We start from the raw sequence: 13786 nt of genomic DNA on the forward strand, positions 1-13786 counted from the left end.
CTTTTTCTGTAAATACTTTCCCAAGAGCAATATTTCCCTATACTTTTGTTCCCTGCTGTCTTCCTTCCTCCCTTTGCTTTCCCATGATCTTTAACACGAACAGTCTAATTTAGACTAAAAGTTCCTTGGAGAAGGAACTTGTCCATACAAGATAATAACATTCTCCATATTTCCTCAGTGACACCATGTCTGCTATAGATATAGCTCATAAATACACTACTTTGATTTTAACTTTTCTTTTTAAAAAAACAAAACTTGTGGAATCTTCTCAAATCCCAATGCTCAGCTCTGCTGGAGTTGCCATTATATCCTACTCAGTTTTGCATGACCCGAAGGGAGCAGACACTCCAAAGGTGGTGAAGGAGGTGTGGGTTTTACTTCATGGAAAGTGAGGATCCAAGAGCTGAATTCTCTCCTAGGATAAAGAAATTTCGTGTGTAGCATTTGGTGTTCTGGGATACAGAAAGGTTATCAGCCAGGCATTTATAATAAAAGTTGTTCCTTCTTTTCCTGGCATGTGCTGGGAAGATGGGAGTACTATCAGTTTGACATTTCTGTCAGAACTGGTATTTGAACCACTGGATGATTCTGACAAATGCCACCGCTGTCATCGACTGCTCAGTTTTAATTATACCTGACTGAAGCTTTCAATAGAGGCAAGCAGAAAACTTAATTAGTTGGTGTAAAGGCTGATGTTCAGAGCTTGAGGAGTCCATGCAGCTTTACAGCATTTATGTACTTTATCTGCCATTTTCAGCCTGACAGTGTAAGAAGAATTAGTGGTCCTACTCATGGAAAGAAAATACAGAGAGAAAAAGACTTACAGGAATATATGTCAACAAAACACACCATTCCTGTTTATGACATGTCAGAGAGCCAGCAAATTTTACTGATGAGGCAATTTAGTGTGTAAAACTGCTGTGCGGAGCTGTGGAGGGATCCCATACAAATATTACAGGCATGCAGGCAAAATTTTATGCGCTCATGGGAACATACAGCAAATGAACATCTGGTACCTTAAACTATATTCAGCAGTGGATTGCAAGCATGGCACTATTTGAAAACACTGAAACGCTGGCATATTCTCAAACAAACACCAATACACTGTTTAAACAAAGCTGCTTAAAAGAAGATTGCATTAACAATTTCTACCATCTCAATGTTTGCTTTCAAGGTGTTAATATGGTTATACTTCTACATTACTTTTTAGAAAAACAAGCATTAGCAACACACAGTGTGAAACTGCTAATATAATGCAATTAGAAATCAACACAACGTTCACACGCTGGTTGTGGGGGTTGCCTGTAATTCTTTTTTCTTTCTGTGCTAGAAGCTAACCTACTATTACAGCTGCTTTGTATACTTTATTCAGTTGCTCCAGAGGCGTCAGGTACTGTAGATCTCTTCTGGGACGAAAGGCTCGACTGACCTCTGGAACAGTATTGCTGGCACCTCTATGTGTAATCATATAGATTAGAACTACTGAGCTAGCTAATAATAACTAGTGACTGTGCTTAATTTCATAAACATAATGTGACAATGAACTGCAGTCATGAACCTACAGTAAAGCAAAACCTATCCAATCCACAGGACTGGGTAGGATTCATCTACACGAGCAAATTTTGTAGCTATAATTCTCCACTCACAGTAAAAAAATTCTAGCTAAGATATTTACCTAGCCCCTCATCACCTCAATATTTGAGCTCCTCACTCTCTTTCATGTATTTTTCCACACAATACCCCTGTAAGATAGGGAAGTACTTTTAACCCATTTTACAGGTGGGAACTGAGGCCCAGAGAGACTAAGGTGCAGAGCCTCAGAAGTACTTAATCTCAGTCCCTGGCTCCCCATGCAATGCCTGAGGTGCGTTTGGTGGTAATGTGTGGCCTTGAGCTGGCACACTAAAAATAGCAACTGAGTGGGTGACACCCTGAATACAATTGTCATCCATTCCCCTAGGTATGTACTCAGGCAGCTAGCCACAGTGCTATTTTTAGTGTGCCAGCTCGCTCAGAGCTAGCCAGGTATGTCTACCTGAGCTGGGAATTGCCCCTCCAATTCCATAGTAGATCTATTAAGAGATGCCTAGGGCCCTATGGAGTTAAGCAGCACCCGAGTGGCAGTTTTGAAAATGTCAACTGTGTCTAAATGGTGGACTTAGGTGCCCAAAAAGGTACCTAAATACCGTTGAGGACCTGGGCCTAAGTGCCGTGCTCACGGTCATCCTGGCTGTCTGTGGTAGTGTAGGAACTGAATCTTGGTCTTCTACAGCCTACACCAGCATTCTAACTGCTGGACCATCCTTCCTCTGGCAAAAATTCCCGAGCCCTGTTTCCATTACAGCCTCACCAGAACAACTGAATCGGTAGTCAGTTAAGGCTCTGAAGCTTACTAGGGTGAACGCAGCCTTTTGACTCAGCTGTCATTTGTCGCTCCTCTTGCTAACGCAGGTTCTTGCCCATAAAAGAACACGGCTTTATACTGAAGAATGCTTGGGTAAAATATTAACCAAGGGGATCCTGAGAATTGTCTGCCTGTCTCTAGCAGAGACTATATGTGTTTGGCTTTGAAAAGTCTCATTGGTGTTTCCTTTGTGAATGGTTGTAAATTGCTTACTGGAACCAAAATGCCACTTTTTTGTCCAACTCTTCCTTATTTTTACCCTGGAGGAGCATAGCTGGGGATGATTAAATGGCTTGTTGTGGCTTTCTATATGACTCTGTTTCTGCATACATATTCAGTAGCTTCTGAATAAAGTATTGCTCAGTTTCAGTGACTGGGACATTCATTCTGTCTTTGGAGAGGTCTAATACACAGTAAGTCAGCAAAAATTAAAAGGTATTTTCCCCTTCCGTGCAAAATCTTCTAATTTTGGAAAAAGACAGGCTAGTCCTATGGGACAGCTTTTTGGAGTTCGGGACTCCAGAGATGAGGATGTTGCTTAAGTAGGACATTGAAGATGAATAACTGTGATTCCTGAAAGTTCATTAGAAATCTCTTGCCTTCCTCCCCAGCCTTTATCATTATACCAAACTTCCAATGAACACCTGTTTGTCCATTTCCTGATCTCCGGTGAAAAGAGGTATGAAATGAACAAGACACCTATTTCCTTGTCTTATCACTGTTAAAGTGGTGTGGCATTATAAATCACACTTAAATTAAATGAGGTGAAATACCAAACATAAAATAAAATGCCATAGATGACACAAAAGTATAAAAATTGTTACTAACAGGAAAAGACGGTTACTAACCTTCCGAAAGAGTTGTTCTTTGAGATGTGTTGCTCATGTTCATTCCATGCTAGATGTATGTGAGTGCCACATGCACCGGTGCTGGAGATTTTTCCCTCAGTGGCATCCGTAGGGCCAGCTCTAGCGCTCTCTGCAGTAGCACACATATGCACTGGTATAAGGGCGCTGCCAGTCCTCCCTCTCAGTTCCTTCTTGCCGGAAGTCCGACAGAGGGGAAGGAGGGCAGGTTATGGAATAGACATGAGCAATACATCTTGAAGAAGTATGCTTTTTTCAGGTCAAGGGTGGCATACCAGTCTCCCAAGGAGGGAATGATGGAGGCTAGGGAGACCATACAGAACCTCAGCTTCTTGATATATTGGTTGAGGCGATGCAGGTCCAATATGGGCTGCAGGCCTCACTTGGCCTTCAGGATTAGAAAGTAACAGGTGTAAAACCCTTTTCCTCTTAGATGCAGGGGAACTTCTTCTAAGGCCCCTACCCGTAAAAGGGCTTGCAACTCCTGAACGAGGAGTTGCTCATGAGAGGGATCCCTGAAGAGGGACAGGGATGGGGGAGTGGAGAGGAGGAATCGAAATGAAATGGAGGTGATGGCATTTAGTACCCACTTATCAGATGTTATGGTTGCCCATGTAGGACGGAAGGGGGAAAGGTGGTTTGAAAAGAAAGAAGGGGTTGGATCCTGGATCAAGACTGTTAGGTTGTCCCCGGGCACACCCTCAAAAGACCTGTCTGCTGCCTGGTGGGTAGCAGCCTGAGATCAACTGGGGAGCACTGGCGGTGGGTTGACCCTGATGGCCCTTTTCCCCCTCTTATAGGACTCATTCCTGACCTGGCCCTTGAACCACTGCTGTTGTTCAGCTTCCTGGAAGCCGGCACAGTGTACAGCCCCAAGGAGTGCAGTGTATTTCTAGAGTCTGTCAGGCCATGCAGCCTGGGGTCTGTTTGCTCACAAAACAGTGCTGCACCATCAAAGGGGAGATCCTGAACGGACTGTTGGACCTCCGCCAATAGGCCAGATGACTATAGCCATGGGGCTCTCTACAAAGAGATCGCTGATGCAATTGTTCTGGCTGCTGACTTGGCTGTGTCAGAGGCCACTTGGAGAGAAGCTCAGGCCACTGATTCGCCCTCCTCCAGGATAGCCACAACATTCTGCTAACATTCCCGGGGTAAGGAGTTAGTGAATTTGGCCAGGCATTGAAAGTCGTATCTCACCAGTAGGGTGCGCTGGTTCGATATGCGGAGCTGTATGTGACCCTGTCTGGCTGAAGGGTGACCATTTATAATATTATTGATATCAATATTGCAAAATTGCAATAATTCATATGAGATATGCCATGTCAGTACCATTGGAAAGTTATAATTTGCTAAGACTGATAAGCACGTTTATACGTATGTATCAATTTTGTATTATAAGTTCTAAATATGTATGACATATTTGTATTTCAGCTTGTGCTGTGTTTCTTGGTGACACCCCAGACAGGATGGCAGCAGCACTAAACCTGTTTACTGGGCCATCAAGGGAACTCAAAGGTACTATGAATCCAGTGAAAGCACCCAGGGGCTACATCTTATGAGTCACCAGGACATGTAAGAACATGCCCAGGGACAGGGGATTCTGGGGATTTTCCATGCCATGTGCTGTGTGGCTGCCACATGCCAAAGGGATGTAAAATGCAGCTGCACCATCCCCATCTTGTCTTCATTCCTGCTTCCTACCTCTGGATCAACTCATCTGCAACTGAAGCTGTGAAACAAAGGACTGAGACCAATCCAGGTACTGGATGTACATCAGAGGGACTGCACAAGCCTGCAAACGCCACAATTCTGCTGAGAATCTGATCTATATGGACTTTAAAGTCATTTGAATGTATCTGATTACTCTGACCATTTAACACCTCTATTCTCATTTGTTTCTATCCTTTATAATACACCTTTAGTATTAGTTACTAAAGGATTGGCTGACAGCGTGGTATTTTGGATAAGATTCAAACATATTGATCTACTAATGTGGCTGACCTTTTGGGGTCAGGAGAACATTTGGTGAAGGGAATAGCGTTTTAAATAATTTATCTCTTTACTGGACCTAGTTGCTGACTGGGAGCCAACGACTGAAATGCAGTAAAGGGGGCTGTGTAATTTTTTTGGTTTAGCTTCTTGATAACCAGGGAATCAGGAGGGTTGGGGAATCTAACTGCAGCATTAGCCACCAGTTTGGGAGAATCTTCTCTCCTTTTTGTAGCCTACCCAGACCTTGGCATTTTCAGGTGGGCTACCGTAGGCACACAGTGGAGACTAGCAGTTGAATATATTTTTCTTTCAAAGAGATCCAGCTCTTTGCCTCTTTGTTTTTAGGGGTTGCACTTCATTGCCTTTGTCTATCTCTCTTGTTGGCAGCTGACACCACTAGTGACCCCGGAGATGGGTGAGTGTAGAGATACTCGAATCCTTGGCAAGCACATAATATTTTTTCTCTGCCCTTTTAGATGGAGGGGGGTTTGCCATAGGGTCTTGACCAGCTTGACAACTCCCTCGTGGATGGAAAGGGCTGCTGCTGCCAGAATATCACAAAGCATGTCAGCTGGCTCCTTCAGCTCCTCTGCCTCCAGGCCCAGATTTGTGGCTACACTTTTGAGCAACTCTTGGTGTGCCCTAACGTCATACTGCAGCTGAAGGACCTGCTACTGCTTCATTAGGTGATGATGATGCTCAGGCAGGCAAAGGAGGACTGGGAGACCGTTCTTCTGTAGCTGGGGTAGCCTTCTCAAGGGGAATCACCAAAGCCCCTTGGTTGGTCTGGTTCCTCGTCTAAGTTTGGGGGCGGGCAACACACTGTCGCCGAGTGTCTTTTGGATGTTCCTGGGATCAATCGCTGTTGCTCCAGAATTGCCATGGTCCGAGTCATTGCGTTGGTGGTCATGAGCCTGGTGGCAGGGCAGAAGGGAACCTGCTGTCGTGGCGGGATATCCTTTGCCCCTGGAGACGGTGACCTTCTCTCCTTCTGAATCTAAGGGGTCCTCCTCTGGAGACCATGGCAGTGCCAACCTTGTTTCCAGATCCTTAGAGCGCTGGTGGGTGCAGTACTCCAGTGCCAGGGTTCTGCCGACCAGTGATGAGCATCCCTAGGTTGTTGATGATGTTCTGGCAACTGGTAGTAACACTTCAGAGACTGACACTGTGGCTCCGGAGACCCTGAGGCCCTATGTCGAGGCTCAAGGGCTTGGTACCGAGGGTCCGGGGAGCTGTACCAGGAGTCCGGCTGTCATCATCTGGCGACCGCTGTTGGGACATCAGTGATTGGTGGGGGAGAGTTGGGGAGTGGCGTTGAGGTGTCAGGGACCTTTGTGGAGCCCCCATCATTGGTTTGTCTCTGGAACCACTCTTGGCTGACTGCCCTGGCACAGGATCTCGGTGTGAGAGTCTATTCTTTCAAGGAGTAGGCAGCACTGGGAGTGAGAGCAGGTCCTTGGCCACTTGAAAGGCCTCAAGCGTAGATGGTACCGGAGTCGGATGCGTGTCCCAGGGTGGACAGGGAGCTCTGCTGGTTGAGGCTGCAGCCAACCCCAGTTCTGGGGAAAGATGAGCGGCCCGTCCCGGGTTTCAGCTTGTCCCCCCCCACTCCCTGTTTGTCCTTAAGGGCCAGGGAGCACCTTCTTTCCGGTGTGCTGCTTCTTTGGCACTGGGGATAGAGATCGGTGCTGACATGAACTCAGTGCCCGGGGGTGGGGTGGGGGGGAAGAGGTGCTTTGGGTGGACGCTGATGTATCGGGCACTGAATCTGAGCCTCCCGGCTCAGAGCCTGATCTGAGGGCCGACTCCACCAGAGTGCTCTTCGCCTGATGTTCTGGTCCTTTTTCGAGCAGGGTCTAAAGATCCTGCACTTGTCCCAAATGTGGGTCTCATCCAGCCACTTTAAGCAGCTCTAGCAAGGGTCATTTGTGGACATGGGCTTTTTACAAGTAGCACCTTCAAACTAACCTAAATGACTAAATTCTAACTATTTAAATGTAACCATCTAGTTAGTAGTTTAACTAAACCACAGATGAAAACCACTGGTAAAGGCTTGCCGAGGCCAGGCTGTTCTAGTACCGTCACTGGCAGCATGAAGGAACTGTGAGTGATTGGGGCGGGGGGCCGGTCGTACCCTTATACTGGCGCATACATGCGCCACTGCAGAGGGTGCAAGAGCCAGCCCTACAGATACCACGGAGGGAAAAACCTCTGGCACCGGTGCATGTGGCATGCACACACACACACACACACACACACACACACACACACACACACACACACACACACACACACACACACACACACACACACACACACACACACACACACACACACACACACACACACACACACACACACACACACACCTAGTATGGAATGGACATGAGCAAGTACTCAAAGAAGAAGAATTCACTAACTCTTGCATGGTATAAGTCACCGACTAATATGCACTATGTGCCATTTAATAGTGGCTGCAGCAGAAGAAATATGGAAATTGGAATACTTTAATAACTTTCTATATGAAAGATGATGAGACTGCCTAAATGATTAAGAGGAAGATATGTTATAATGAACTAAAGCCACTCAAGTGTAAGGTAATTTTAATTCAAATCTCCATCTGCTTATGTATAATTAAGACTCATTTAACAAGTTAATGCCTAACAGAGAGAACTGATAAGTTTGGTATTAAAGAGCTTAAGAGAAGTAAATTAAACTGTCGAGTTTGAGGAGCTTTCTTTTTAATTTCCTACACCTGAACCAAAACACGATCTTTCAGTGGGCATTTCTTTACCCTAAGCATGCAGCCAAGTGCTAAACTTGAGAAGAAAATGGAGGGAAAAAACTGAATATCCTTTTTATATTTTAATTTCTGATATCTTGTCTTGTCAGGGGGTTGACAGCATCTTTGCTGACATGAATATTTATACATTTCAATCTGTTCACCGTATAGCATCTATACACCATTAAGAAGACACTTTGCATGCCATCAAAAATATTTATGCATTGCAGAGATTGCCAGTGGGGTTAAATAACCTATGAAAATAAGAGGGATGCCTTTGAAGTGCAAAAAAGTAATATTTTGATCTTTGGTAAATTTCATGTGATATTCCCCCAGCTCAACTTTCTATTTCATTCTTTTTACAGACAACTCCTTTAGAAGGTCCAGCAGTCAAACCAGTGACTTCAACCTTTTCATCTTTCATCATACAATGTTAATTCTCCTTTTTTGGTTTCTTATCCATTATCAAGATGTGAGTTTTATATATTCAATTCACACTTAAAATTCTTTCTACTCTTGAATTTTGTCAGCAGAGTTAGCCATTTACTCTGCCTTCCTTCTAATACTTACCAATAAGTTAAACATTTTAGAAATGTATTTGAAGAGCAAATACTGCTGTATACACAACTGCAATTGCAGAATGGTTATTGCCTCCTGAATTAAGACAAACCATCCAGGTTGTGACATTTGATAGGCAACATATTGCTTCTCTGAAGTCAATAGGACATAAATGTAACATTTGCAGCATGCTGGTTTTGCATTAGATATGGTAGACTTTGCTATACCCTTTTGATATATATAAAATCAGGAAAGTTATGGAATGAATTATTCAGAAAAGAAATATTATATATATCCATCCAACACAGTGCAAAGAATATATTCTGGGGCTGAATCAAATTATGGTCAATGAGACGAGTTAAAGTTCAGAAGAAAGTAAAGTGTTCCTCAGTACTTTATATATCATCTAAATAATATAAAAAAACCCACTAATATCTGTAACAAATTTTTCTTCATTAGTATAGCAATCACTTTAATATTTGTATGTGTCAATTTATATAGTACACAAGTGGAATATAGATTTTTAAATCGTCTGGCCTTCTCTCAAAGGGTTTAATTTTCTGCTGTATGGAGAGCCAATGCACCGCTTAAATGGGATGAATTTCACCCGAAAGTGCAGGAAATATATGCAACCTAATCTCACTGGTATAAATTCTCCGACTATTGGAATGGGAAAACAGACATTTAAGTCTATTAGAAAAAGGGTTCTATTAATGTAAATGAGATGCTCCATGCCCAAAATTCTGCCCATTTCAGAGGAATTATCCCCACCATTTAATGGTTCTTCAACTTTTCTGAACACTTAAAAAAAATCCAAACAACACTTAAGGTGCATCAGGGAGAGGAAATTTACAGTTAAAACTGAATTACAAAACCCAATGAAATGACTATAGTGTTAAGCTCAAATTTATTCACTGAACAAGCCCACTAGCTGTGGAGGAGATTCGGCACATAAATTACTTTTAACTAACATTTCAGAAATTCCATCATCTCTTCTGTGAAATTCTTCCAGGGTCACTGAAGAGATCCCAGAATGTGCCATTCTGTAATAGTCCAGATCTATTCGATTGCACTGAGATGTCTGGCATTTGGGATGTTAGTGAATATTTCTTTCTTGCACTGTTTTCATAGCTTCAGTGAACTAGAAAGCTTTCATATGGGAGTGTCAGGGAAAGAATTTGAAAAGGTTAGTTAAAACTTACTTCTGCACCCAGGGCCCCTGGTAGCCTGGTTAGTGGGACCAGGCAGTGCATAATCTGGGTTTAACTCAATTTTCAGTTTTGCTTTGCAGTTCACCTTTAAGGTTAACATTATGTCTGTAACTCATCCCCACTATACGGAGGAATTGCTGTGAGGATGTTATGTGAGATTATCCCTTCCTACGAGCTATTGCAGCCTTTTGGTAAAATCTGTATTTATAAATATCTGCAGTTCATTTTGAGGCACAAGAGGAATTCTTGTGAAATGTCACTGTAAAAATCGTTACTGGGCACAAATAGCTTTTAAATTGCCAATTTGTCTATAGCGGCTAAAACCAATTTTGATCATTTGTATCAAAATAATAGTTTTTGTCCTTTCTGGTATAAATGTTTTAAAGAAGCATCTGGATGTCAGTTCTCTTTGTCTCAGGCTGGTCCAAGCAGAGTCCCCAGCCTTTTCATGCCCAGGAAAAACTGTGTGTATTTTAGCCTTCGGATGGCAACAATCACACCATTTCTCCAGGAGAAAGCCGGCAGAAGGCAACAAACCTGAGAATTCCTGGAGAAATACTGCAGGTGTTGCATCATGGAGAGTGCATACAGTGGAAGCGCCATCCTGCATTATGAGAAGCCATGTCACTTCCACAGTTTGTTCCCAGACCCAGGTATACTAAACTTCACTAGTCAGCTATCCACTAGGTATTTACACTGCGGTCATCTGAGCACCTGAAATAAATTACCATACAGTGCAGCTCCCAAATCACCCAACCAGTCAGTCCGACTCATTTGTAGAGGTGCAAAAACCTTGCATGACAACAAAAAAAATATGTTCATCTTTCTGTAATTTAGACTGTTGTTTGCAGATTTTGAACCTTTGACTCATTCACTGTAATGTCCATAGGGCAAGGAAGGGGCTAATAGCATGCTAAGATAATTTTGTACACTTGACTAGTCAATAAAGACTACATCATGGCCTCTGCATGAAGATCTGAGGAAGGGCCAAAGGCCAATGGAAAAAAGTTTCCACTTGTGGATTTTCTGACAAATCAAGCCCACGGATGGTAAAAGACTGAATATTGCCATAGGATGTGCAAGAATTATGTGCAAAATTGAGCTGCAGAGCTAGGCACTTATAGTACAGGTGAATAAATAATTGCAGACACTGTCCCAGCAACCATGGGCAAGCACTGGAAATGCCAGACCAGGCCTAGACCTCCACCCTTTCTGCCGCTTTTCCTGTTACTGAGTGGTACCATCAATTTCAATGGAACTGCTTGTGGACTAGGAACTATTCACAGTAACTAAGATAGCAAAATCCATCTCACCGTATACAGCATTGATGTATGTAGCGCAGAGTCACATTACCTACTACAGCTATTCTCCAACTCATGTCTCTTCTATCCCCAAACCCCTCTGAGCCTCTCAGGGCATGGAGTTCTCGCAGCTTGGATTCCACAAGGTCAGAAGGAGTGGAAAATTATATTGCTTAGGCACAAATCCCTCTGTTTGATAAATGCTTTGGCCATTTGGGGAGGTTTTCCCACTCATTTTATCCCCCCCGTGCCTAAAAGTGGAAGGAATTATTCGGCCTCAACTGTGTCGTGACATCCACCAGGCAGGAAAATGGAAAAAAAATGATTTCGCCTTTATTAAATACTTCGGATAAGAGGCTTTTTATAAAATCACTTGTGATCACTCAGTGATCCACCTTCTCGTCGACAGACATTACTGAACCTGACTCACCTTTTCCAATTAACAACAGGATGATTTTAAGGCAACTGCTCCATTTTGTTTTTAGCCAATCAGATTCTGTTTCACACTGCTTTAATTTTCTCCTGGCTCCCAAGAGTGTTTAATGAGCTGGAACAGAAGTAGGTCCATAAAATGTATATTAACAGAGTACTTAGCAGGTACATTTTCATAATTAGCTGCTTAAAGGGCCCACATAAAACACAACCCAGAGTAGCTCCTTACCTTTGATGGGGAATATTTAACACAAGAGCCATGTAATACAGAGAAGGGATTGTTCTATAATCTACAGATTGAGCAATGTGCGATGGGGAGTAGAAGCGTGAAATAATGCTTTTCTTGCTGAGACAGTGTGAACATTTCCCTGTAGAAAAGGATGAATTTCTGCCTTGTGCAAGTTCAAAAGGCAGAAATCACCACTGCCACAGCGAAAAATAGCGTTTGTGTGCAGAAGTGGGGCAACGATGCCCTTCATTAAACTCGCAGCTCTTCTCGCAAATATCACTTTTCCCATTTAACATGCTTATTGAAAACTGGTGTCACAAGTCCTGTTTCTAAAGTAGCTGACGTCTCTCACTGCAATGTGCTCAATAAGGACCTGATGCTCTGAGGGGGCTGAGCCACAGTTCCCAGGGAAGCCACTGGAAATTGCCCGTATACAATACTATTGAGTTGTGTTCTCTCTCCAAATGCAGCAAGCAGCCTTCCCAAAGCTGTCACATCTTCTCTCCTTTGCACATTAACCAGCCTCTCACAGGAAAAGTGACTGCCGGGAATTATCCTGCACTGGCCTTCAAGAATAGACTATGTGGTCTCTCTGAGCCCTCCTATCTAATTGATATAATGCTAAGAACTTTTCTTTATTTTTTTTAATGTGATAACTTTACAGAGCAAGGACAAGGTCAAGTGTATTTTGACATGTATGTACTTAAAATATTTTGGTAAGAAAAAATACTGTTTTCCCTTGGGAATCTTCTGCATTTCTGAGGCGACCCCAAAATTTCCACCTGCCTCATAGCCAGCCGTACTCCTTAACCAGCTATGGGTGTCACTGAGGAATGACACAAGATATTCCTTCTCAACAAGGCTCAGTGGTTGGATCTACAACCTGGTTCTACCCCTCCTGGTTTGGGAGATCAAAAAACCAAGATTTCAGCCCAGGTTCCCCACTTGGCAAAGCTGGCAGTCCCTAAAAATGTTACTTTAATGAATAAAATTGACATTTCTTTTATGGTTTTATCACTATTTCTCCTAGATCAAAATCAATCTGTTGGATGCAGAATGGGGCCATTTTAGACACTGAATGAGTTTCCAGCTGCAAGAAAAATATATGAAAGGCAGTGCTTATTTTGTGTCAGGACTGAGCCCCGTCACCTCTAGGCTTGGCAGTTCATGGGTTTGCCGCATCAGTTATGAAAGTAAAAAGCTGCTTGAGCCCCAACACGTCTTTCATTACAAATTAAGCATGGATGAAAAGTATTTGGCAGCATATGTTTCAGTATTAGTGAAATAAGAATTTAGGAATGAAAGTAGATATGGAGTGGGGGGAGCTGAATGGGAAGAACAATTACTTAATAACAACTGGCTTACTTTACAAAGATGAGCTAGTAAGAATTTTCTGGTTCTTGCTTATCTAACTGAAAACAGCCACATATGAACGACATTTAGGTTGATTAACTAGATTTTCCTTTTTTTTTTTAAGTTGTTTTCATTTTTGGTATAATGATTTGATCACATTTAGCCAACATGAAACTAAATTCACTTCTCAACTCCAGAGACAGGGCTGTGAAAAGATCTAGTGTGGCTATTGGTTCTGGTTAGGAGGAGCTGAATAGCAGACAATCGCTGCATTATTCATTGCAATCTTTCTGTCTTTATAAAAAGCAGGGCTCTAAATTCCCCTTCCCCCACCCTTACATTAGCAATTCTCCAACAGTGAGATCAGAGACTGAAATTCTTCATGCTGTTTATTCCAACGTATGTTTCTTTCCAAGCAACAAATGTCATAATTTTTAATTATGATGGAAACATTTTTTAGCACCAAGACATGTAAAAAGAGAAAAGACAAAATACATTTCATGTTGTCATAGATCTTAAGAAAAGAAAGAGACTTTTCTGTTAGTGAAAATTAATTTTCTTCTAGAAAGGAGCATAACTAGAAAAACATTTTTTAACTGAAAAGATATCTTATTCTTAATATACAAAATGGACACATTTCTCAAGTACATATTAA

The sequence above is a fragment of the Emydura macquarii genome, unplaced genomic scaffold (genome assembly GCF_026122565.2).
Source record: "Emydura macquarii macquarii isolate MOO-44397 ecotype Brisbane River unplaced genomic scaffold, CSIRO-AGI_Emac_v2 contig_2636, whole genome shotgun sequence".
Classification (NCBI taxonomy): domain Eukaryota; kingdom Metazoa; phylum Chordata; order Testudines; family Chelidae; genus Emydura; species Emydura macquarii.